At 40.2% G+C, this 27880-nt stretch overlaps 1 long non-coding RNA gene across 2 annotated transcripts in view; it reads left to right on the top strand.

Moving 5' to 3' along the window:
* The window catches only part of LOC103347854 (uncharacterized), a 70091-nt gene that overhangs the window by 4895 nt on the left and 37316 nt on the right, over window positions 1-27880 (top strand). The window contains exons 2-3 of one of the 2 annotated variants that reach the window (XR_016235216.1): window positions 6416-6514; window positions 10288-11821. The exons of the other annotated variant lie outside the window; for it this stretch is intronic. This is a non-coding gene — a long non-coding RNA (uncharacterized LOC103347854). Of the gene's footprint in view, window positions 1-6415; window positions 6515-10287; window positions 11822-27880 lie in introns of those variants that run through there. 2 annotated transcript variants of the gene reach the window in all.

The raw sequence follows: 27880 nt of genomic DNA, 5'->3' as shown, positions 1-27880 counted from the left end.
AACTGTTCTTACTTGCTGCATCTCCTTACCTGGAGGAAACAAGTTAAAAGTTTGTGAGCCCTATGCCATGATTCTCCCACGTGTTACAAAACAGTCATCCTCTGAAAAAGAATTGCACTGTACTAATTGTGCAGTTAGCAGTTGATGGTCTGTTTTCTCTGAAAGCTCAATGAGGATCTTGGATTGGGTGTAATGCCTGTTCCTGGCAAATCCTACTATTTTTTTTTTTTTGACTTCAGTATCCATGTCCAATTTCCTTACTTGAAGTGTTTGCTGGTTTTTAAAATATTTTCTCTGTGTGCTCTTATATTTGTTCATTTCAAAGTACTATTTAAAACCTTTTTAAACTTATTTGAAAAAGAGAGAGAGAGATCCATCTTCCATTTGCTAGTTCATTCTGCACCTGTCCTCAACTGTCTAGACTGGGCCAAGTCAATGCCAGGATCCAGGAACTCAGTCCTGGTCGCCCACATGAATGGCAGGGAACACCTACCTGAATCATTGCCTGCTGCCTGGCAGGGTGACAATCAGTAGGAAAATGGAATTGGAAGTAGACCCATAGCCCAAATTTAGGCACACCAACATAGCATGTAGGCATCTCAAGTAGTATTTTAACCACTACACCAAGCACCTGCCCCAAGTGTTTTTTTTTTTTTTTTTTTTTTTTTTTTTTTTTTTTTTTTTTTTGACAGGCAGAGTGGACAGTGAGAGACAGAGAGAAAGGTCTTCCTTTGCCGTTGGTTCACTCTCCAGTGGCCGCTGCGGCCAGCGCACTGCAGCTGGTGCACTGTGCTGATCTGAAGCCAGGAGCCAGGTGCTTCTCCTGGTCTCCCATGCGGGTGCAGGGCCCAAGGACTTGGGCCATCCTCCACTGCACTCCTGGGCCATAGCAGAGAGCTGGCCTGGAAGAGGGGCAACTGGGACAGAATCCGGTGCCCTGACCAGGACTAGAACCCGGTGTGCCGGCGCCGCAAGGCGGAGGATTAGCCTAGTGAGCTGCGGCGCCGACCCCAAGTGTTGGCTTTTAAGCACCTCAACATAAATATCTTTATTATATAAAAATTAGTAAACTAATATTGCTGGACAGTAGCATCATCTAGGACTGCTGTACTTCTAAAATATCAAATCCTAACAGAAGTACTACAGGATGCTAGTTACCTATTCTCAATGTCCTCTCTTCACCTGCGTAGTGTGCACAGCAATCCAGAAAAAAGACTGTTGTTTTTCTAGCCTTTGTTACAGTTTGTTTTAGTAAAATGGTTCTGTTATGGTCACTAAGATGTAAGCAAAAGCTTGTATAAAACTTTACTTCAAAGGAATTGAAGGGAGCAATTGTTTTTCTTCTTGTTGTTGGTTTGGAAAAAAAGTGCTACCTCAAACTCTGGAGTCCATTATCAGGAAGCTATGGGTGGAACAAGACAGGACGGTAAAGAGGCTGTTTCCTGAATCTCTGAAGTGTAAGAATACCCTGGACTACCTACTGGTAGACTTGCATTCCAGGAGAGAAGGACAAACTTAGATTTTCTTCAGGCCACTGAGAGTTTATTTCCTCAAGTTCAGCCCAAGTTGAACCTGATCCATGAACGCTCGGATTCCGTGATGTGCTGCCTATGCCATTCCTAGACAGCTTGGCACCCACGGCTAACCCCAGCAGCAGCTCTTTGCCCGGCTCTGCAGCTGCTGCTTCAAGTAAAACCAAAGACTGTCAGCGCGGCCCTAGCCCAGCAATCTGGGGCTTTCCGTGGATTTGCTGGAGCATTCCTCATACTTGGAAGTTATCCTGTTACCTCACTGTCGTTTGTCTAGGATGATAACCTTTCCATGGCTTGTTGGAAAACTCTGTCTCTTGAATGCCTTACATCAGTTTACATCATCCGTGAATAGTGGGTGGTTTACTCAGACAGAAGGGCACCTTGACTGAAGACCATTTCCTCCCACCTGGTCGCTTCCTGGTCAGGCTCCCTGGTGTTCAAAATTTATATTTCCTGTATTTACAAAAATATCTTTGACCAGGTCTTTGGCATTTCTAATGTGTCAGTTAAATGGTATGTGGGTCTTACTGACGCTAACAGAAAAGCAGCCTATATGAGAGGCCTTCAGAAAACTCAAGGAAATGCACATTATTTTAAAATTGCATTTTCCTCAAGCATTTTGACATATCTGCACATACCGTCTAGTATTTTTGGAGGGATGATTGTAGTGGTAAGAAAATGTTGAAGGATTTTTCACATATAATGTTCTGCATTTGCACTTCTATATGACAGGACTTCCCCTGTTTTTTTCCTTAAGAAACTGATACATTTAAATTGGCCCACTGAAATATGACTGCCAACTTTGAAAATGCAAACTCCCAATTTGATTTCATTTTGTTACATATAATGTCAGGTTATTCCTATCCAGTTGGAGGGAAAATTAATTTAATTTCAAGTAACACTAATATCTAACACAGTATTACTGAAGACAAAATTCCTATCAAAAGTATATCAGTAACTATTTGTGAAACCTCTTGTTTGAAAAAAGGAATCAAGACAGTGGCAGATTCTTTGCAAACTGCTGAAACCTGTGCATCTTTGCTATAAATGATACTTTTTAAAAATAGTGTATGAACAGATAGTATAAATATGGAAATTCTTCCTGAATTTAAGTTATTAAGACTTCATAAAATTTGTTAAAAATTTGAGAGGTTCAGCCAAATCTCTTAAGCAGTATGCTTATTTATATAATTTTAAAGTTATTTTTCTTCTGCCTTCTCTACTATCAGAGTTTAGTAATAGGTGATTAAGCATACTGCGGAAGATTCCCTAAATAAGATGTTGATTTCATCAACCATTATTAATAGTCATGACAGTATATTTTGATATATACCAGTATTAGTATTCTAGAAATACAGTTCAGATCACATTTCTACAGATGAGAAATAGTAGGCCGCCAGTGGGATTCTTGAGGTCATGCTTGCTGCTAATGCCAAAGCTGGCACTGAAATACAGATCTTTTTTATTTCTAACAGCCATCAGCTTTTTTTCCTTTTCCTACTACGCTGATCAAAGTTGTTTAATATAAAACAAAGTAGTTCCAAGGGGGACATTGGGAGGCTGGCCATGAAGGAGGAACAAGTATTTAAAAATAATGAGAATTTATCAAAATCAGTAAAGATATGAAACAGTCTTGTCCATGTGTAAGTCACCATTTTATTATTTATTATTCATTTATTTTTGAGAGGGAGAGGGAGGGAGAGGGGGAGAGGAAGGGGGGGAGAGGGAGAGAGAGGGGGGAGAGAGGGGTGGGGAGAGAGGAGGGAGGGGGAGAGAGTTCTAGGCAGAATACTACAGAAATGGTGGGCAACATGATATATTTGTTTGTAAACATGAAATTAAAGACACTTGCCAATGAGAAGAATTTTACTTTTCTCCAAAACCAATTTGTGATTTTCTGGGTTGATTTCACCCAAATTCCACAACACTTTGTCTGGATATGGCTGGATCATACCAGAAATATCCAGTGCGGTTGTGGCTAACTCAATGCCAGATCTTAATACAGCCTCTGTGTTTGTTTGTGTTTTCTGGACATTATCCATGGACTTCACGGTTTGGAATGAATTTTAGCATGTCACATTTTGTTGTGGGAGAAGAGGGGGGAAGGGGGGAGAGGGAGAGGGAGGGGAAAAGGAGAGGTAGGGAGAGTGAGAAGGAGGGGGGAAGGAGAGGGGGGAGAGGGAGAGGGGGAGAGGGAGAGAGAGAGAGATGGATGTCTTCCATCTGCTGGTTCACTCCCCAGATGACTGTAACAGCTAGGAATGGACCAGGATGAGGCTAGGAACCAGGAAATTCACCTAGGTCTCCCCTGTAGGTGGCAGAGACCCACCCAAATACTTGAGCTATCACCTGATGCCTCCCAGGTGTGCATTAGCAGGAAGCTGGAATTGGAAGTGGAGCTGAGATACTCTGATATGGAATGCAGGCATCTCAAGCAGCAGTATGGTAACCACCGTGCCAAATGTCCTTCCTTAAATTGGCATTTTTGCTTCAAGAGTAATTTGATATAGTCAAACTACATACTGCAGGATTCCCATCTACCCCACCACCAGTTTTTTTGGCATCTTACATTGAATATATTTCAGGAGCCAGTACTGATACATTTGTATGCACTAAAGTCCACAGTCACATGATACCACCTAGGGATGACATAAAGTCCTCTTTCCTTGCACTCCTCTGGCAGTGACAGTTTCTCAGACATTTCTTAACTTGGTAACTGTGACACTTTCGAAGAGTGCAGGTTGGTTATTTTATAGACTGTCACCAGGTTGGGATTTCTGATGTGCTTCTCATTATTGAATGGAGATTATGGTGCATTGGTAGGAAAACCATGAAGTTAAAGTCCATGCTCACCAAGTCATATCAAGATCACAAGCTGTTGGCATGATTGGTTCCTGCTGATGTTCAGCTTGATCACCTGCTTGGGGTGGTGTTTGTCAGGTGTCACCACTGAGAAGTTTGCATGCCGTGCCCTTTGGAAGCTTGTCAGCACATGCAGGCCACATGTGAAGAGTGAGGAGGTACACTCCATTTTGATGGCACAGTGTCTATACAAATTGTTTGGATTTTTATGCACAGGAAATTTATCTATTCTTTTCCATGAATTAATTTAGATCATGTACTTACATCAGCATGGACTTAAGGTTATTTGTTGTACGCTCTGGGTCGTGATGTAACAGAACTTTGCTTGTTGTGTTGTTTAAATTGCTTTAATTTTGACCGCTGGCAGCTCCTGCACTTGGCTTCTGTGTCCCTTCAACATTTTCCCATCATTGCATACTCTGAGGTTGTCTTGTGCATTTCCTGCTCTGGTCTTTGAGTTAGGCATTTCCCTGGCAATCCCTGATTGCCTTTATTGGAGCAACATGCTAGAAACCTCTAGCTGGATGCCAGGTTTGCTGTTTGTTCCCATCATGTTGTTGCATCTGAGCCCTATCAATCCCAAGCAAGGAAGTACAGGCTTATTTAAAAGTATGGCAATGTTTTGTTTATTTTCATTGCTGAAGAACAGTCCTTCATTAATGTGCTACAAATTATTTATCTAGTGAAATAGTCATTTGTGTTATTCCTAGTTTCTTTTATTCTAAGAACATTCTAGTATGTATAATCTTATGTATCTTTTGGTAGACACACATACACAACTCTTTGAAGTACATCCCTAAGAGGGAGTTGCTGTTTATATGTTCTGTTTTAGTCTGTATCATAAAAGAATTTTCCAGAATGCTTGTTGCTGACATTTGGCCATTTCTGTCTTTTAAGATTGTCATTCTGACAGCCATGCAGGTGGAAATCATTGTAGTTTGAACTTGCATTCCCTTGGGAACAAATGGGTCACGTATGTTTTTGTTTGTTGACGTTTTAGATATCTCATTATGTGAAGTGCCTATTCATGTTATTTCCCCATTAAAAATGAGCTGTCTTTTTCTTATTGATTTCTAGAAGTTATTTACGTGGTTTGCACATACATCTTTCCCCATCTGTGATCTTGGGAAGCTGGCCCGAGAGTGAGAAATACGAAAAGTTCCTTAGCTAATTAGACCTTCAAAAAAAAAAAAAAGTGGAGGGAGCAGAATTTCACAGTGGGTAGACCTGGGGGAGGTTTTGGAGTATGATGCCCACCTGACAAATTTCTGCTAGCTCCCTAGAAAACTGAAGCAAAGATTATGTAGTGGCAGAATGGACTCTGTAATTGTGTTAAATCATTAGGTAGCAAAATCTCAAGATGCTTATGGGCTACTTCTGTCTTAGCGTGTCACCCTGAAAATGGGATGAACTTGACTCACTTTCCTTGAAGCTCCGAGAGTCCTTTCTTGAAGGGAATGCTTATCTCTGTATGTGTCACAGGATCCTCCGGAGGTGTGTCTACCACAAATGTCTTTTTGTACTCCGTGACTAGGATTATTTTTAATATTCACTTGTATTTTTTGATAAAATGGGTTCTTAATTTTTAAAAAAGATTTATTTATTTATTTGAAAGGCAGAGTTACAGAGAGAAAGAGAAAGAGAGAGAGAGAGAGAGAAAGAGAGTGAGTAAGTGAGTGAGCGCTTCCATCCACTGGTTCACTCTCCAGTTGGCCCCAATTGCTGGAGCTGTGCCGATCTGAAGCCAGGAGCTTCTTCCAGGTTTCTCATGTGGGTGCAGGGGCCCAAGGAGTTGGGCCATCTTCTACTGCTTTCCCAGGCCATAGCAGAGAGCTGGATCAGAAGTGGAGCAGCCGGAACTTAAACTGTCGCCCATATGGGATGCCGGTACTACAGGTGGAGGCTGTATCTGCTACGCCACAGTGCTGGCCCTGGGTTCTTAAATTTAACAGAATTTAACTTATTAGAACTTTTATTTATTAAAGTTCTATTTGATTTTTTAAGAACTTTGTCTATCCAAGGATAATGGAGGTTTATCTTCATGCTACTTAATGGAGGTATTGTTCCAGCTTTTACATTAAGATCTGCATATCAGCAGGAAATCATGTATGTCAATAGAGGTAAGTAGGAAATAATATCTAACTCTCTACTCCCTATCTATTCCTATTCTATCTCTTGATATGGCTTTAGACATAGGTAGACATCCAGTTAATCCACTCAGCACCTGTTTTTGCTCTACTACTCTTCTGTGACATCCTTGTCATTAATAAAGCCCAGGCCATAGCAGAGAGCTGGATCGGAAGTGGAGCAGCCAGGTCTCGAACCGGTGCCCATAAGGGATGCCGGCGCTTCAGGCCAGGGTGTTAACCTGCTGTGCCAATTTTTTTGCCCCCCATAATCGAAATCTTTATAATAAGCCTGTAACCTCTAATATCATCTATGCTTCCTTTATTTACATCTTCCTTTATATCAGTGTATCACTGTTTTATAGGTAAGTGCCACATCTTTGATTAGATTTGTTCCTGGCATTTGATAGTTCCAATGCTATTGTAAAAGTAAATTTTCATATTAATTGTTATTAAGAAATATTTTATAAAGTATTTATTTATTTAAAAGCAGAGAGGTGGGCAGGAAATAGAGAAAAATAGAGAATGAGAGAAAGATTTTTCATCCACTGAGTGATTTCCCTGTGGCCATGGATGGGTGATGCTGAAGCCAGGAGCGAGGAACTCCAGCTGGGTCCTCCAGGAAGATGGCAGTGGTCAAGCACTTGGATCATGATCCACGGCTTTCCCAGGCACGTTAGCAGGGAGCTGGACCAGAAGTGAAGCAGCTGGGATTTGAACTTAGCATGCTGATTTGGGATGCTGGCATCACCAACAGTGGCAACAGTGACCCTGAATGATGTTTAAAATATTAACTTTCTAATCCATAGCTGTTGTAAATTTTATATTTTTTTAAAGATTTATTTATTTATTTTAAAGTCAGAGTTACACAGAGAAAGGAGAGGCAGAGAGAGAGAGAGAGAGAGAGAGAGAGAAAGAGAGAGGTCTTCCTCCGATGATTCACTCCCCAGATGGCCACAATGGCTGGAGCTGCGCTGATCCAAAGCCAGGAGCCAGGAGCTTCTTCCAGGTCTCCCATGGGCCATCTTCTACTGCTTTCCAAGGCCATAGCAGAGAGTTGGATTGGAAGTGGAGCAGCCGGGTCTCGAATATCAGCGCCCATATGGGATGTTGGCACTTTAGGCCAGGGTGTTAGTACTGGCCTCTGTAAATTTTATTTACTTCTAAAAGCTACTTTATAGGTTCTTTTATTTTTATTATTATTTTTTTAATTTGGAAAGGCAGGGAAACAGAGACAGAGATCTTCCATCTACTCATTTACTTCCCAAATGTCACAACAGCCAGGCTGGGCCAGCTTGAGACCTGAAGCCTGGAACTGAGTCTGGGTCTTCCACAGGGATAGCAAGGCCCCTTGTACTCACCTGCTGCCTCCCAGGGTACACACGGCAAGAAGCTAGAGTTGGAAGTGGAGCCAGGACTCTAAACAGAAACTCTGATGTGGGCATCCCATGTGGTGTCTTAATTGTTGAACCAAAATAATCTTCCCAACAAATTCTTTAGATTTGTATGTGTATAAATCCTGGGTCTATTTGTGAATAACTGCAGATTTTATTTCTCCATTTATTTTTACTATATTATTGCAAGTTGTAACTTTGACATATAAAGTGCTATAATCACACTCAATCTCAATTTCTAGGGAGAACATTTTCAGTATTTTCCTGTTAAGTACACTGTAGATTTATTTATTTATTTTGCTTTTTAAAGACTCATTTTTTATTTGAAAGAGTTACAGAGAGAGGGAGAAGAGAGGGAGGGAGATCTCCCATCCACTGGTTCATTCCCCAAGTAGTCAAAATGACCAAGGCTGATCCAGGCCAAAGCCAGGAGCCAGGGGCTAATAGCTTCTCCTATAACTATTTTTGTTTTATTATTATTTTTTAAAGTGTTCTTGTCATACTAACTGTAGTCTTCTTTTCCTTTTTTTTTAAAGTTTTATTTGAGAAGTAGAGTTACAGACAGTGAGACAGAGAGACAGAAAGAAAGGTCTTCCTTCTGTTAATCCACTCCCAGATGGCTGCAGTGGCCAGAGCTACACCGATCAGGAGCCAGGAGCTTCTTCCCGGTCTCCCGTGTAGGTTCAGGGGCCCAAGGACATGGACCATCTTCCATTGCTTTCCCAGGTCATAGCAGAGAGCTAGATTGCAAGAGGGGCAACTGGGACTAGAACCCGGTGCCCATATGGGATGCCAGCACCGCAGGTGGAGGATTAACCTATTGCACTACAGAGCCGGCCCCTGTGGTCTTTCTCTTCATCTGATTTTTTTTTTTTTTGCCATATGTGAGTATTGAAATAGGATGTCATGTAATCTTCTTACAGTATTAATATTGTGGTATACTGATTCTCAAAGTTGTCATGGTGGTTTTAATATATATATATATACATATATTTTAAATATAAATATGTATATATATCTTGCTAAATTTGGTTTGCTAATATTTCTACCTGTGTTGCTGGGGGCGATTTGTTGTATAAAATTCTTTTCCTGACATGGCCTACAGGGATTGACATCACAGTGTTGCCAGTGTTGTAAACTCAGTGGTCCTTTTTGTGTTCTAGAAGTAACTGCATATGACACGCATGATTCTTTCTCAGATGTTCTGTCACAGTTCCTCAGTGCTCATCTGTGCCTGGAACTTTCTCTGTGGGAAAGTGTTTATAGATTGAATTATTTCGTATACACAGGACAGTTCAGATGTTGCACTTTTCCTTAAATCAACCTTTGTAAATTCAACATGTATGAATTTGGGCATCTCATTCTAAATCATACTTGCTGCTATAAATTCCTGTGTCCACTCACGTCATACATTATCCAAAAATAACTCTTTGAAGTTTTTAGAATTAGTTGGTACTCTTTTCTAGTCTCCCAAGTCCATATTTTCACATTTTGCACTTTCTGGGTCACTGCATTTGGGATTACTAGAAGGAAAATCAGCATCTCACTCAGAACTTTTTATCCTAAAGAACCCGTATCATGAATTGTGAAAGTTTAGATTCATGATTTACTCCAATATTGAATGGGACAGTAAATCCTCAGTAACATATACAAAAGTACAAGAGAATATGCAATGTATGTGTATAGACATAGGAGGAGAGAAGGAAGCACAAAGCCTCTGAGAAACTAATTCATGTGGGAATAAATGCTTCCCATGAAAATTTCTCATCATTTTAATATCCTTCAACTTTTAATCTAAATTTTAAAAATGTGGGAACAGCATAAATAGATTGATACTGTAGGAATCACCAATGTTTTTGGTTCATTCCTTTTACCTAAGTGTTTCTTAGTATGCCACAAATACCACTAGTGAGTGGGCTGCTTATTAAAGCAAACTCCTCAGTCCATCCTACACCTGCTAAGGTGGGATCTTGGAGTAAGGCCCAGAAAACTATCCTTTGTAACCGCTCTCTAGGGGAATCCTAACCACTGGAGCTTGAGAACCACTTCTTTGGATTAACCACTTGCTGATAAAGCCTGAGCAGTGTGGATTTCACCCCAGTTCAAAGCTGCACAAACACATACAAGTACTTAATAAGATTTTCTTCTGCAGAGAAAGAACAGTCTCTAAACTGAGCTGAAATCTAGCCAGCCAGTTCTAGAGAAAGATGAGTGCCTATCACTAGTAGAGACGTTCGTGCAGCTGCAGTTGTGTGATGTCTTCTCAGACATTTCTATAATCCAGTTTAAAATTGTATATTGAAATTGTCTATCCAGCTCCAGCCTCTATTTGGTTGAGTAAAGTCCTTATTTTAAGTGTTTTTTTTTTTCCAGATAAAAGATTGCCTGGATAAACTGTGCTAAACTGAGCCATTAGAAATCAAAGCTGGCAGTGATAGAGGTCCAGATGTTCAAAAGGAAACAAAATCACAGTTTGTCACCTTCCAGTCTGTATCAAACAATGGCCTTTACAACTGGGGGATGGCTCACACATGGATATTTGGAATGCATCTTCCTAATAAGTAATCAAGCTTCCTTTTGACATATTGGTGTTTGCTGAGTTGTCTGCCAATGTTTCAATATTTTGAATCTGAAACAGTAGCATACATGATATTAGAAGAACACAAACATGCTTTCTGCTTTGTCTCTTAAATAACTCTCTGAAAAGATAGTAGAATTTCTGGTTATAGTTTCACATGATGGGAATTAACAGCTACTAACCTGAGTGCTATGTGGAATTGATCAGTGGATCTTTCCTATGTGACCATGTGTGTGGGTTCTCACTCTGCTGTATCATGTCTTGTGCTGCTACACATTGCCCAGGGCAGAACAATGTAATGAATTTATTTATGTTTCCCATTAACTTCTCGAAGGGTAGTTCAAAAAGCTCTTGGAAACTGGAATCAGAAGATGTTTATTTTGGTGCAAAATATGTTTGAAATTAGTAAGCACCTTTCTCATAATAAGGGATCTTCAAACAGTTGGTGGAAATACTTACTTAGTGCACACACCAGCTGGCTGGAGCGCTATGAAGCACTGGATGCTGTGAGGCTGACAAGGAAAGGCCTTACTCCCAGCTGGGTTTAGCTCAGGCAGGAGGATAAGAGGTTGGCTGTGTGGGTGTGGTTTGTTAAAGACAAATAACTTGACCTGAAATTTATGTAATGCTCCCAAGTGATTTCTCTGCATTTGGTCTAGCAAGTCTTTCATTTTGCTTCTGTGTTAGAATCGGAAAAGCAGAAGTAATTTAATTTTACTACACAAGGAAACATTACTGAATACTAGATTTAAATTGTGTAACATGCAGAAACACACACAATCCCTGTATGTTCCTCTCTATATATCTACTTAATAGTGCCCTTCTGATTTCAAAATATATTTTTTAAAGATTTATTTTATTAAAAGTGAGAGTTACACAGAGAGAGAAGAGGCAGAGAGAAAGAGAGGTCTTCCATCCGATGGTTCACTCCCCAGTTGACTGCAACGGCTGAAGCTGTGCCGATCCGAAGCCAGGACCCAGGAGCTTCTTCCAGGTCTCCCATGTGGGAACAGGGGCTCAAGGACTTGGGCCATCTTCTACTGCTTTCCTAGGCCACAGCAGAGAGCTGGACAGGAATTGGAGGAGCCAGGTCTCAAACCAGCGCCCATATGGGATGCCGGCGCTTCAGGCCAGGGCATTAACCTGCTGCACCACAGTGCCAGCCCCCTAAAAAATATTTCAAACTGAAGATATAAATCTGGTGTCTTAAAAATGTAGCTGTTCAAGCACTCTGGCCTCAGAATCAGCCCTTAAGGCATTCAGATCTGGCTGAAGAGCCCATGAGAGTATTTTGGGCATGGAAAGCCAAGACACTCTGGCAAAAAAAAAAAACAAAAAAAAAACAAACAAACAACAAAACAAAGCCCTAAATGAAAGATCTCTGCAAGTGAGATCCCAGTGGAAAGAACGGGCCATCAAAGAAGGAGGTACCTTTCTCTGAAGGGAGGAGAGAACTTCCACTTTGACTATGACCTTGTCTAAATAAGATTGAAGTCAACGAACTCAAGAGGCTTCCATAGCCTTGGCAACTCATGACAAGAGTCTCAGGTGATTACTGACGTCATAAACAAGAGTGTTAATTTGTTAAGTCAACAACAGGAGTCACTGTTCACTTACTCCTCATGTAGGATCTCTGTCCTTAATGTGTTGTCCAATGTGAATTAATGCTATAACTAGTACTCAAACAGTATTTTACACTTTACATTCTCTGTGGGTGCAAACTGTTGAAATCTTTATATACAGAAGATCAATTTAGTATATATAAAGATAATTGAAAATGAATCTTGATGTGAATGGAATGGGAGAGGGAGCGGGAGATGAGAGGGTTGCAGGTGGGAGGGAAGTTATGGTGGGGGGAAGCCATTGTAATCCATAAGCTGTACTTTGGAAAATTATATTTACTAAATAAAAGTTAAAAAAACCCAGCAGCTTGAAGATATCAAAAAAATGTAGCTGTTCATATTACAAAGTGTTGAATATGTTAGGGTCTAAAAAAGCCCACCGCCCGAGGAACGACTCCAAGAGACTTTTTCTCTCATGCAACCAGCAAAGAGTTAAATTTATTGATCCAACATGTTGGGGCCCTCTGAACATACAAGGACAGAGGAGCCCCGAGGAACTACAGCACAGGGTTTATAAAGGCAAAAACCACAAAATCGGGAGGAGGGAGAGAATTCACGGTTGCTAAGCGGTTGCTAAAATCTTACAATCAGCAATTATGATCTTAAGACATAGACAAATCACATCTTCATTATTAGCCCAGGTAACCCAGGTGCAACCTTTCTACTTTTAAGCTTGAGCAATCATGCTAGGGGGTTTTTGTGCTCTGCCAAGGATGATGTAGTGCACTGCTATTGTCCGACTATTTGAGATCATAGTTTCAGACCAGGGTCTCACAGTGGGGGGGTGCTTTCCCAGAATGGAGTCTCAAGTGCTCCAAAATGGAGTCCCTACTGTCAAGGTGCTACTTCACTCTTTTATTTTCACAGCTGCACCAGGAAGGTTTAAACCTGTAAGCTTAAACTTAACTTTTTACACCCACACATATACAATTTTAACTCTTCAAATATCCTTAGTAAAGTAACTTGCTTGAACAACTGCAGGAAACCTTTGCCTTTAGGAGGAGGTATGAGAACTTCATGCTGTAATCCCTTTTGATTTCATAAAGAAGGAAGTCAAACTTGAAAATTGTCGATATTTTAGTTTAATTCCCAGTTGTAAATATATGCAGATAAAATCCACAATGCCATTTTGCTTCACCCTATTTAGAATGGCTATCATCCAAAAATCAAAATACTGATGAGGATGTGGGGGAAAAAGGCACACTAATCCGTTGTTGGTGGGAATGTAAAGTAGTACACCATTATGGAATACAGTGTAGAGATTTCTCAGAAATCTAAAAATAGATCTACCATGTGACCCAGGTGTATCATTCTTGGGAATTTACCCAAAGGAAATGAAATTAGATTATAAAGGAGTTATTTGTACCCCTTTGCTTCTTGTTTTTTTCATTTCTTTAATTTTTTTCTTAGCTTTTATTTAATAAATATAAATTTCATAGACACAGCTTTTAGAATATAGTGGTTCTTCCTCTCATACCTGCCCTCCCACCCCAAAACCATCCCACCTGCTACCTCCTCTCCCATCCCATTCTTCATTAAGATTTGTTTTTAATTATCTTTATATACAGAAGATCCATTCTATACTAAGTAACTATTTCAACAGTTTGCACCACACAGACACACAAAGTATAAAGTACTGTCTGAAGATTAGTTTTACCATTTACAGTAAGAACAGAGGTCCCACTTGGGGCGCAAATGCACAGTGATTCCTGTTGTTGATTTAACAATTGACATATATGACATCAGTAACTACTGAGGCTCTTGGCATGAGCTGCCAAGGCTATGGAAGCCTCTTGAGTTCACAAACTCGGTCAATAATTAGGGCCATAAGCAAAGTGGAAGTTTTTCTCCTCCCTTCAGAGAAAGATACCTCCTTCTTGGATGGCCCCTTCTTTCCACTGAGATCTTGCTCCCAGAGACCCTTTGTGTAAATCATTTTTTGCCACAGAGTTTGTCTTTCCATGCTTGAAATGCTCTCATGGGCTTTTCAGCCAGATTCAAATGCCTTAAGGGATGATTCTGAGGTCAGAGTGCTATTTAGGGCATTTGCCATCTATGAGTCTGCTGTGTGGCCTGCTTCCCATGTTGGATCATTCTCTCCTTTTTAATTCTATCTATTATTATTAGCAGACACTTGGTCTTATTTGTGATCTCTTTGACATTTAATCCTATCTGTATAATCAGTTACACACTAAATAGGATCACTGTAACATGTAAGATGGTATTAGTACCTGCCAATTTAATGGAATTTGGAGTCCCATGGCACAGTTTTAGCTTTACCCTTAGGTGTAAGTCTGTGTGAACCTGTGCTGAAATGTACATCTCCCCTCTCTCTATTCCCACTCTTATTTTTTACAGAGATCAATTTTTAACTGGATTTGAACATCTAATAATATTTCTGTGTTAAGTAAAGAGTTCAACCAGTGGTATTAAGTAGAAAAATAAAATACTGGTTGGCGCCACAGCTCACTAGGCTAATCCTCTGCCTGTGGCACCGCCGGCACCCCGGGTTCTAGTCCCGGTTGGGGCACCAGTTCTGTCCCGGTTGCTCCTCTTCCAGTCCAGCTCTCTGCTGTGGCCCGGGAGTGCAGTGGAGGATGGCCCAAGTGCTTGGGCCCTGCACCCGTGTGGGAGACCAGCAGGAAGCACCTGGCTCCTGGCTTCAGATCGGCGCAGCATGCTGGCCGTAGCAGCCACTTGGGGAGTGAACCAATGGAAGGAAGACCTTTCTCTATGTCTCTCTCTCTTGCTGTCTAACTCTGCCTGTCAAAAAAAAAATAAAATATAATGCTAAAAAGAATAAAATAGTAAGCTGTTCCTTGACAGTCAGGACAAGGGCTGATCAAGTTATTGCTTCTCCTAGTGTCAGTTTCACCTCTACAGGTTTCCTTTTAGGTGCTCAGCTGGTTGTCACAGATCAAGGAGAGCATATAATATTTGTCCCTTTGGGATTGACTTATTTCACTCAACATGATGTTGTAAATGACCAGATTTCATTTTTTACTGCTGTGTAGTATTCCATAGACTACATATCCCATAATTTCTTTATCCAGTCTTCTGTTGATGGGTATTTAGGTTGATTCCATGTCTTAGCTATTGTGAGTTGAACTGCAATAAGCATGGTGGTGCAGACAGCTCTTTTATTTGCTGACTTAATTCCCCTTGGGTAAATTCCGAGGGGTAGGATGGCTGGGTCATATGGTAGGGCTATATTCAGATTTCTCTGGTGTTTCCAAACTGTCTTCCATAGTGGCTTTACCAGTTTGCATTCCAGTCAACAGTGGATTAGTATACCTTTTCCCCCCACATCCTCACCAGCATTTGTTGTTAACTTCTGTATGAGATCCATTCTAGCCAGGGTGAGGTGAGACCTCATTGTCGTTTGGATTTGCATTTCTCTGATGGCTAGTGACCCTGAACATTTTTTCATGTGTCTATTGGCTGTTTGGATTTCCTCTTTTGAAAAATGTTTAATTCCTTGGCCCATCTCTTAAGTGGGTTGTTTGTTTTGTTGTTGTGGAGTTTCTTGACCTCTTTGGATTCTGGTTATTAATCCTTTATCAGTTGCATAATTTGCAAATAATGTTTCCCATTCTGTCAGTTGCCTCTTCACTTTCCTGACTGTCTGTATTGCAGTACAGAAGTGCCTCAAGTTGAAGCAATCCCATTTGGGTGCTTGTAACATGCACAAACACACACAATCCCTGCATGTTCCTCTCTGTATCTATTTATTAGTGTCCTCTGTTTTCAAAAATATTTTAAAATGAATATAAAAATCTGGTGTCTTAAAAATGTAGCCATTCATATTACAATGTGTTAAACATCCTGAGTAAAATAACTTGCATGGAGAACAACTGCAGAGAACCTTTGCCTTTAGGAGGTGGTATGAGAAATTCATGCCATAATCACTTTTGATTTAATAAAAAAGTTACATTTTAAAGTGATAGATATTTTTTGAAAATCCTAGTTGAGAGGCTGGTGCTATGGCGCAGTGGGCTAAAGCCATGGCCTGAAGCGCCAGCATCCCACATGGGTGCCTGTTCTAGTCCCGGCTGCTCCTCTTCCAATCCAGCTCTCTGCTATGGCCTGGGAAAGCAATAGAAGATGGCCCAAGTCCTTGGGCTCCTGCACCTACATGGGAGACCCGGAAGAAGCTCTTGGCTTCTGGCTTCGTATTGGTGTAGCTCCGGCCGTGTGGCTATCTGGGGAGTGAACCAGTGGCTGGAAGACCTCTCTCTCTGTCTCTACCTCTCTCTGTAACTGTGTCTTTCAAGTAAATAAATAAATCTTAAAAAAGAAAATCCTAATTGAAAATATATGCAAATAAAATCCACAATGAGGTTTTACTTCACCCTGGTTAGAATGACTATCATCCAAAAATCAAAAAATAGTAAGTGCTGGAAAGGAAAAAAAGGCACCCTAATCTGTTGGTGGGAATGTATAGTGGTACACCATTAAGGAGGACAGCGCAGAGATTTCCCAGAGATCTGAAAATAGATCCAGTCATCCCACTCTTGGGAATTTACCCGAAGGAAATGAAATCAGTATATGAAAGAGTTATTTGTACCCCTATGTTTATAGCAGCTTAATTCACAGTAGCTAAGATGCAAAATCAACCCAGAAGTCCATCAACTGATGACTAGATAAGGAAAATGTGTCCCATTTACACTATGGAGTACTACTTAGCTGTAAAAGAGAATGAAATCCTGTCTTTTGCAGCAAAATGGCTGGGACTGGGAACCTTTATGCTTAGTTAAATAAGCCTGTCCCCAAAAGGCAAATACCATAGTTTTCTCTGATATGTGGTAGTTAATATAGAGTAAAAATATATAAAAATGGAACTGCTGTCTTATGATTGGACTGTTATTTATAGTCTATGTTCTCATGAAATAGTTCCTTTTTTACTTGTGGAAAATGATGCTTAGTGGTACATTAAGACTATGTAAAGCAAATTGAAAGCATGTTACTGCAACAAAATTAAAGGGGGAATAAAAGAAAGAATGGAGAGATTTTGAGGGAGGAAGAAAGGAGATAAGTATGGTTATCTTAGAATTGTTTCTATGAAATGCATGAAATCTATTCATGTTAGATTAATAAACATTTTCATTGACAAAAATAAAGGCCAAGAAAACTAAACAAAATATCTAATATAAATTTTTTGATTTAAAAATATGTTACTGTCAATGTGAAAAACTTCAGAAAATCTCTTAAATAGTGTAGTAAACTGCAAAGAATATTTGAGAAACTTTTCAGTAAAGTAATATCAGTTTTATTAGAAAATACAATCTATTTTTATTTTCTCATGCGTTTTTTATATTTAAAAGTTACTCAAAAGCAAGAGTACTCTTTTAGATTTTAATTTATTTGAGAGGTAGTGTTACAGAAAGAGAGAGGAAGAGGAAGAGAGAAAGGTCTTTCATCCTCTAGCTGACTCCCCAAATGGTGGCAATGGCTGGAGCTGAGCTGATCCAAAGCTGGGGCCAGGAGCCAAGAGCTTCCTCTGGATTTCTCACATGGGTACAGTGGTCCAAGCACTTGGGTCATCTTCCATTGTTTTTCCAGGCCATTAGCAGAGAGCTGGATCAGAAGATGAGCAGCCAGCACATGAACTGGCATTCATATGGGATGCTGGTACCACAGGTGAAGGCTTAGACTTCTAAACCACAGCACTGGCCCCGAATTCTTGTTACATAAAGCATATGAATCGATGATAAATGGATGCTTTTAATACTTGTTCTAATTGCACAATGATTGTTCAAGGCCTCAGTGAAAAATAGGTATGTTACCCCTATTTAGGTATGCAAAAATAACCAAGTGACCATTGTAGAACTCCCTCATTGCAAATGTTTTTGAATATTGTCTATGAAAGCAGTCAGTTTAGGGTATGATAGAAAATAGTAACCAGTGTGATTGTTTAATATTTGTCCACAAAATCTATATTTTGATGCTATATTAATATATTGTGAATTAAATGTGTTGGATATTTTATAACTCAATGAATCATTTAACCTAGAAAGGAATTAAAGTTACTTATCCTTCCATAATCTTGTTACATACTCTGTGTGTCTTTTCAAAATACGCGAAAGGAGGGGCTATCTCAGCAGATCATAAAAATTTCATCGGGTCCCTAGCAGGACTGTGAGGAGGCATTCACTGTATGCTGTAGTCACTCTCTTCACCGCTGGTCGTGGAGGTGTGGGTGAGGCAGCATTAGGGATGTTCTTTGTCTTGAGGAGGCATGTGTAATTATTATGAGCCTCTTTGATCCATGACTTTCTGCTCAACACTTTAATGACAATTGCCCTCTCTTGGTCCAGGCAGTGGCCTAAAGCAGTCAGATCCCTTTTCTGTACTTCAGGGACCCATTCCTCACCATGCATTATTCATTTCAAGCATGTTAATGTCACTGGGAGACAGAATTTCTGGCTTGTGCAATAAAAGATTTTAAGAGAGGTATGGTTAATTACTTACTGACCATTCCCTGGTGTACTTTTCCATATGGCCTTTTCTGGTATATAAGGGACAAGAAGTCATCAGGGCAAAGTCATTGCAGAACTTTTTATATTAAAACTTTAATGTATCAGTGCCCTGGGCACTGGCTAATTCAAGTTTTTTAGTTACAGAACCTGTGCAAATGATTCAGCATCTAGTGCTTCGCAGCAAACCACTTATTTTAGTTCTACCTCTGTCTCTGAAATTAAACACAGCATGATCTCCCAAGTACTTCAACTGTGTGTGTCAGCGACCTTGAAAAGAAATCTGTAAGCAGATTCCTGTGCCCTCATGGGAAACATCATCAAACTTTAAACCACAGCCATGGGACTGATCTTGCAATGATGAAAATCCAAAGTGTGGCTGCTAGAAAGAATGTTGAAACTTTTTTTTTTAACTTTTATTTAATGAATATAAATTTCCAAAGTACGATTTATGGATTACAATGGCTTCCCCCACATACCGTCCCTCCCACCCACTACCCTCCCCTTTCCCACTCCCTCTCCCCTTCCATTCACATCAAGATTCATTTTCGATTATCTTAATATACAGAAGATCAGCTTAGTATACATTAAGTAAGGATTTCAACAGTTTGCTCCCACACAGAAACATAAAGTGAAAAATAATAGATGATTTTTTTTTAAACGATGATGAAATCAGATCAGACCTATTGTCATGTTTAATCCCAGTGAGAGTCAAGTTGGGAGTTGATAATTTTTTTTTTTTTTTTTTTTTTTTTTACAGAGGATCAGTTTAGTATACATTAAGTAAAGATTTCAATCGTTTGCACCCCCATAGAAACACAAAGTGAAATATATTGGTTGGGTACTCGTTATAGCATTAAATCTCAATACACAGCACATTAAGGACAGAGATCCTACATGAGGAGTAAGTGCACAGTGACTCCTGTTGTTGACTTTACAAATTGACACTCCTGTCTATGGCATCAGTAATCTCCCTATGCTCCAGTCATGAGTTTCCAAGGCTATGGAAGCCCTCTGAGTTCTCCGATTCTTATCTTGTTTAGACAAGGTCATAGTCAAAGTGGAGGTTCTCTCCTCCCTTCAGAGAAAGGTACCTCCTTCTTTGAAGACCTGTTCTTTCCACTGGGATCTCACTCGCAGAGGTCTTTTGCCAGAGTGTCTTGGCTTTCCATGCCTGAAATACTCTCATGAGCTTTTCAGCCAGATCCGAATGCCTTTAGGGCTGATTCTGAGGCCAGAGTGCTATTTAGGACATCTGCCATTCTATGAGTCTGCTGAGTATCTCACTTCCCATGTTGGATCACTCTCCCCTTTATTTATTCCATCGGTTAGTGTTAGCAGGTACTAGACTTGTTTATGTGCTCCCTTTGACTCTTAGTCCTTTCATTATGATCAATTGTGAACTGAAATTGATCACTTGGACTAGTGAGATGGCATTGGTACATGCCACCTTGATGGGATTGAATTGGAATCCCCTGGTATGTTTTTAACTCTACCATTTGGGGCAAGTCAGCTTGAGCATGTCCCAAATTATACATCTCTTCCCTCTCTTATTCCCACTCTTATGTTTAACAGGGATCACATTTCAGTTAATTTTTAACACTTAAGAATAACTGTGTATTAATTACAGAATTAAACCAGTCATATTAAGTAGAACAGACAAAAAAACTACTAAGAGGGATAATGTATTAAGTTGTTCATTAACAGGGCTATGCTGATCAAGTCACTGTTTCCCATAGTGTCCATTTCACTTCAGGAGGTTTCCTTTTTGGTGTTCAGTCAGTTGTCACCGATCAGGGAGAACATATGGTAATTGTCCCTTTGGGATTGGCTTATTTCACTCAGCATGATGTGTTCCAGATTCCTCCATTTTGTTGCAAATGACTGGATTTCGTTGTTTCTTACTGCGGTATAGTATTCTAAAGAGTACATATCCCATAATTTCTTTATCCAGTCTACCGTTGATGGGCATTTAGGTTGGTTCCAGGTCTTAGCTATTGTGAATTGAGCTGCAATAAACATTAGGCTGCAGACTGCTTTTTTGTTTGCCAATTTAAATTCCTTTGGGTAAATTCCAAGGAGTGGGATGGCTGGTTCGAATGGTAGGGTTATCTTCAGGTTTCTGAGGAATCTCCAGACTGACTTCCATAGTGGCTTGACCAGTTTGCATTCCCACCAACAGTGGGTTAGTGTCCCTTTTTCCCCACATTCTCGCCAGCATCTGTTGTTGGTAGATTTCTGCATGTGAGCCATTCTAACTGGGGTGAGGTGAAACCTCATTGTGGTTTTGATTTGCATTTCCCTGATTGCTAATGATCTTGAACATTTTTTCATGTGCCTGTTGGCCATTTGGATTTCCTCTTTTGAAAAATGTCTATTGAGGTCCTTGGCCCATCTCTTAAGTGGGTTGTTGGTTTTGTTTTTGTGGAGTTTCTTGATCTCTTTGTAGATTCTGGTTATTAACCCTTTATCTGTTGCATAGTTTGCAAATATTTTTTCCCATTCTGTCGGTTGTCTCTTCCTTCTCCTGACTGTTTCTTTTGCAGTACAGAAACTTCTCAATTTGATGCAATCCCAATAGTTGATTTTGGCTTTGACTGCCTGTGCCTCCCGGGTCTTTTCCAGAAATTCTTTGCCTGTGCCAATATCTTGAAGGGTTTCTCCAATGTTCTCTAATAACTTGATGGTGTCAGGTCGTAGATTTAGGTCTTTAATCCATGTTGAGTGGATTTTTGTGTAAGGTGTAAGGTAGGGGTCTTGCTTCATGATTCTGCACGTGGAAATCCAGTTTTCCCAGCACCATTTATTGAATACACTGTCCTTGCTCCAGGAATTGGTTTTAGATCCTTGATCAAATATAAGTTGGCTGTAGATGTTTGGGTTGATTTCTGGTGTTTCAATTCTGTTCCATTGGTCTATCCATCTGTTTCTGTACCAGTACCATGCTGTTTTGATTACAACTGCCCTGTAGTATGTCCTGAAATCTGGTATTGTGATGCCTCTGGCTTTGTTTTTGTTGTACAAGATTGCTTTAGCTATTCGAGGTCTCTTGTGCCTCCATATAAATTTCAGCACCAATTTTTCCAGATCTGAGAAGAAGGTCTTCGGTATCTTGATTGGTATTGCATTGAATTTATAAATTGCTTTTGGGAGAATGGACATTTTGATGATATGGATTCTTCCAATCCATGAGCATGGAAGATTTTTCCATTTCTTGGTATCATCTCCTATTTCTTTCTTTAAGGTTTTGTAATTTTCATCGTAGAGATCTTTAACATCCTTGGTTAAGTTTATTCCAAGGTATTTGATTGTTTTTGAGAATGTTGTAACTTTTATTTCACTTTTAGATTCTAGAGAAATCTAGAAAAAGCAAATGGTGCTATGCCTTTTCTAATTATGAAGAGATATCCTAGCATGCTCCTAGTGTGACAAATGCCTGTTTTGATACAAGCCTTGTCACCACTTGCAGAAATTACGGCAGTAAATAATGAGAGTGAGCAATCTAGTTCTGAAACATCCACATCAGAGGAGGTTGGAAGTGAAAATCCCACTGAATGACTGGGCTGTGAACTTGGCATTAAGTTGCACGTGCATCGCACCTGCTTTTCTTGTTTCATTGCTGTGTTCATTTGAGAGTAGACTTGAGTGCCCTTGGAAATCTGGTCTCAAGCTTCTTTCATACTACAACTTGGTCCCGACATTTCATACTCAAATATTAGAACTAGTAATTACTTAAAAGTTATTTTGAGAAATAATTTATTTTATAGTAAGGAAAGTCAACATGATTTAGTTAAGGTTATAGTTCAGTTTCTGTGCTTTAATTCTGTTAAAACAGTTCTTTATTTTTAAATAAAGAAGTTAATATATATCATTTAGTGTCTCTGAATGAGTATTAAGGGAACTCTGAATGGGTATTAAAACCACAGGTTTACTTTTTCTCTATTGAAATTTAGAGGGCCGGTGCTGCGGCTCACTAGGCTAATCCTCCACCTGCGGCGCCGGCACACCAGTTCTAGTCCAGGTCTGGGCACCGGATTCTGTCCAGGCTGCCCCTCTTCCAGTCCAGCTCTCTGCTGTGGCCCGGGAGTGCAGTGGAGGATGGCCTAAGTGCTTGGGCCCTGCACCCGCATGGGAGACCAGGAGAAGCACCTGGCTCCTGGCTTTGGATCAACATGGTGCGTTGGCCACAGCATGCTGCTGGAGCGGCCATTGGGGGGTGAACCAATGGCAAAGGAAGACCTTTCTCTCTGTCTCTCTCTCTCACTGTACACTCTGCCTGTCAAAAAAAAAAAAATAGAAATGTTTGTCCTCACTAGGTTTAAGAACATAATTACTAAGGAAGTGGTAAGCAACATAATGTATTTGTAGAAATCTGGTATCATTTCAATACAAATGTGAGATGCATTTTAGTTGCATAATTTCCTTATGCATTAGTGAAGTTGATTTGCCATTCGAGAGGGAATTAATGCTTGGAAAAAGATTTCATCAGGATTACACTTGTTATTTGGTCTTACATTTTTATGATGCTTAATGATAACATTATCTTAAATGAAAAGAAGACAAACTGCAGCCATTATTTTATAAAAATGTTATTTTGCATATTGTCATTATAGAATGAGAAGTCTGGCAGGAGAAAGGCAGAAAAAAGAAATTCACCATGTCACTAATGAAATAAAAACACTTGCCAAGAAATCCAAGCCAAGTCCAACTCAGCAGTGATTAATTAGCAATTATAATTTTAGAGCTATTAAGACAACAGTGTGAACTGGTTTGCTTTCATTACAGTCCCAAGGAGGGACTGAAGCCCATTCTGTCAGCAGACGCATCACTCCACTGAGTGGTGTTGTGGAGTGCAGATCAGGAGAGCTGGGTCTGTGCTGGAGCTTCACCAGTGATTTTTGCAGAGCTCCTGTTTGTCTAACAAATTCATTAGCTTTGGATAACCTTGGAATTCTTGAGAGCCTCTTTCTTGTAGAGATTTTGATGGTCAATGAATTGTTTAAGAGGCTGCTTGGTAAGTTTGAAAAACAATACTTTGCATGTTTTAATGGTTTTGCTAGGAATACAGTCAAGAACTGAGATATGTCATTATTGTGACATTTCAGTAGTTTGACACACACTGGAGGAATTGTTGAAAAGGATCAAAATTTCTGTTTTTTCAATGTTTAAAACTTAACCCAGTATTTTTCACAATTCTCACTTTTTGTTCTACCCTTTTACATGTTTTTTTTTTTCCTGTGCATACTTCACTTTCTGGAGTTTCAGCTATCACTCAACGCTTAATATCTCAGAAGTCTGTCTACAGGCAGGCCTGTCTGCTCAGCAGCAAGTTCCACTTCTATCTGCCAAGTGAATCTTTCCAAGTAAGTATCCCACAGGCACCTCAAGCCTGCTAAATCTTCAAAGGAACTCTGTTAACCTTCTGAGTAAACATCACTCAGAAGCTCATTCTGCAGGCTAGAAATTTGAAGCACATAGCTGTGTCAAAGCATCTCCAAAGTCACAGACCTCAGACATGTTTGGTAACCACCACTCTTCTCCCTCTACACCCCTTGCACCTTTGCCCGTGTCCTCATTGACTGGATGACGGTTCCAGCTTAACGGCACGGAAAAGACCCACGAGGAGGCAGGAGGTTGTGGACAAGGTGGATGTTGGAAGACTCAGCTCTGCCCCTTACTAGCTGTGCTTACTGGTTGTAGACTGCTTAAATTTGTTGATGATTAGTCTAGTCAATGTGTTAGGCCAAGTAGTTATTTTAAGGTTGTTTTAAATATTAAAAGTGATGCAAATAAAGTTCTTAGTACAATACGTGCTTCGTGGTGCAGCTGGCCATGGTGGACTGACAGTATGTTCGTGATTGTTCCGTGAGTCTGGCAGTGGTAGCTAGAGTTATCTTTAGCTTGAGTGGCCTTTTCAGCATTGCTTAATTTCTCCTTCAGTCTTAGGCCTTGGCAAGTTTCTTTCTAGGTTAAACACCTTCAGAATCTCTAGTCACTCGAAGTTGAGGGAATTAAGGCCCTTATTCATGTGCATGCTAAGCTTCAGGTTCTAAAAGGACTTCACACTACCTCTGGAGACAGATGCACTGCTCACCATTGTGGTAACCACACAACACCATGTCCCTTGGTCTGATTTGTTATGGTTTTCCTGTCTGCATTGCCCTTTGCTTTCCAACAAACCTCCAGGCCTAAGGATTTTATGTGTTGCGAAGCCTTCCCTTAACTCCCACAATGAATGCCGTTTAGAAGGAATTGCTTCCTGCTCTGTGATCTTTCGTTATTTGTTTACACAACTAATGATAGTAATGATTGATGACTTTTATCATATTACAGTCTTCCAAGGGTTTTAAGTGGGTAAACTTTATTGTTTTTAATTTTGTGTTTATTCATTTGAAAGGGGGAGGATAAGGGGAGAGAGAAGTTGTTCATCTGCTGATTGATTCCACAGATACCAGAGTCCCAGTCTGGATCTCGTATGTGGATGCAAAGGACCCGATATGTGCATCAGTAGGAGACGGGAGTCAGGAGAAGAGCCAGGACTTGAACCCAGGCACTCTGATAGGGGGTGCGGGTGTTCCAAGTGACATTCTAACTGCCATGGCAAATGCTTACTCCTCTGTACTTTTTATATGGATACTTTATAGGAAAGTACTATGATTATTCAACACTTTACATATAAGAAACTTGGCACAGAGTATGTTTAAGGTCGAAGCTAGTTGGTGGTGGAGTCAGACCTTGAACCAGGGAGTCTGCCTTCTGTGCCTATGAGATTATGACACTCCATGGACTGACATGACCCAGTCTATTCCTTAACTTTTAAAATTTTTTTTTTTTTATTTTTTGACAGGCAGAGTAGACACAGAGAGAGAGACAGAGAGAAAGGTCTTCCTTTGCCATTCCACCCTCCAATGGCTGCCGTGGCCCGTGCATCGCACTGATCCGAAGCCAGGAGCCAGGTGCTTCTCCTGGTCTCCCATGCGGGTGCAGGGCCCAAGGACTTGGGCCATCCTCCACTGCACTCCCAGGCCATAGCAGAGAGGTGGACAGGAAGAGGAGCAACCGGGACAAAATCCGGTGCCCCGACCGGGACTAGAACCTGGTGTGCCGGCGTCGCAAGGCGGAGGATTAGCCTAGTGAGCCTCGGCGCCCGCCTATTCCTTAACTTTAATCGAAGACTGCAGCCCTGTGTTGTATATGCATTCATTTTGACAATAACAAGCACACTTAGGGGCAATTAGGATATGTGCCCTGTAGGACCAGTAGATGATAGCTGTTTGCAAATGATTTTCATTGTTAAAGGGCTTCTGAGAGAATAATTATCCATAATACCTCACAGTCAATTTCTATTACTTAGGGAGAGATTATTCATTTTTGTTCCTTGTTTTCTTTTGCCATTTACTGACTTCACTTCTACCCTGTCATTTCTGCTTTTTGTTATTTATTTGCTTATTAGGATGTCCAATAGAAAATGAAGAAAAAGGAGATGAATTTGAATCATTTAGTTTTTCTTTGTTGGCTGTTGGAGTAGGGAAAGGTACACCTATTGTTCAGCACATTATCTGGGACTGTAGGATAAAATATTGTACATATACTTATTTTTCATTATCAATAACCAAAATTGTTTCAAAATTTATGACTCATATACTGAAATCTATGTGCTAGGTTCTCTGGGCTATCTTATAGATACTGTAATATCTACTATAAAACATAGAAAGGGTGAGATTTACCTTACATTTTTGACTTTTTATAGCAATTCAATATTAGAAATTTCCAAAAGTAATTTTTATAAAATATATTAATTAACTTTGCCATGTGCATAAATAATTTCCATAAAAATTCTGGGTTTGGGAAACTTTGCTTCATTTTTTGTTGGCTAAGTATATCCAAACTCCTTTTTTTTGGCATTTACAGTCTTCCCCTTTCTTCTTCATACTTTATTTCTATTGCAGGTTCTAAACTCTTCCCTGAGAGCCTCCTTCTGACCCCGCTGGGGTGGCTGCCAGGCACAAGTTATGCATATGCCTCAGGTCCTTAGCTGTCATCCCACCTGCTGGGTGCCCTGCCTGTCTCTGTTCTGAGTTTTCTAATTTTGAGGCCCAACGAAGTATAGTATCTTGGCAAGCATCTCTGGAGAACTGCCCTGTTCCTTTCTGCCCGTTTGCTACGAACTCCTGCAATGCTACCAGATACACTGATGAATTGCATTTTCTCTCCTTTCCTGTCTGCCATGTCTCACTTACTGATTTTATATCATAGTGGTAATACAATCTGGCAGTTACCAGTTGTGTTTGAAAATCAAGAACAGCACTAAAATTTTAATAGCCCTAGTTCCAGGAGCTGACCTTACAAAAGAGGTTTCGGGGGTTAGAGAGACTCAGACACTTGCTGTAGATTTCACAGTTTGTGAGTGCTGGAGCCACTACAGTTCATCATGCTTTGCCTGGACACCAAAGATCATGTCTCATGTGTATCTTGTGGGGTCATTGTGAAGCATCGTGAGATAAAGCTCATCTCCCTACATGCATAAAGGCTACCCTTATCATCTGTTGATAACCATACTGTTCCTTAAGGTATAAAGGAAAAGTACAGAGTACATGAGCAATGAGCAATAAATATACCAAGTTGAGTCTTCATTATTTGCATAAGCTAATTTATGTGTATTGATGGTTAAATGACATGATTAATACCATAATTTTATAACTTACTAATAACTATATTATTGTAAACAGAAGCAGCACTTTAAAAAAAAGATTTATTTATTTATTTGAAAGAGTTAGAGAGGCAGAGGCAGAGAGAGAGAGAGAGGGCTTCCATCCACTGGTTCACTCCCCAAATGGCTGCAACAGCTGGAGCTTGGCTGATCTGAAGCCAAGAGCTTCTTACAGGTCTCTCATGCAACTGCAGGGTCCCAAGCACTTGGGCCATCTTCCATTGCTTTCCCAGGCCATAGCCAAGAGTTGGATCGGAAGTGGAGCAACTGGGATATGAACTGGAACCCATATGGGATGCCCACACTGTAGGTGGCAGCTTTACCCGTGGCACTGTGCTGACCCCAGGAGTAGCAATTTTTAACAGTAGTGGTCATTTAGATCATGATCATATTATAGGAAAATTGTTTTATTAAATTTATGTTTTTAAAATATCACAATTATACATATTTATGGGATTTCAATATATGTAAGCAATGTATATTAATCAGATTTTAGTAGTTAGCTCATTGATCACCTCAAGCATTTACTGTTTCTTTATGGTGAGAACTTAAACTCCTCTCTTCTAGTTATTTTGAAATG

The sequence above is a fragment of the Oryctolagus cuniculus genome, chromosome 6 (genome assembly GCF_051225735.1).
Source record: "Oryctolagus cuniculus isolate XC-2025 breed Fujian yellow rabbit chromosome 6, ASM5122573v1, whole genome shotgun sequence".
Taxonomy (NCBI): Eukaryota; Metazoa; Chordata; class Mammalia; order Lagomorpha; family Leporidae; genus Oryctolagus; species Oryctolagus cuniculus.
Note: the sequence above shows the minus strand (reverse complement) of the source record. Positions and strands in the feature narration are given on the sequence as shown.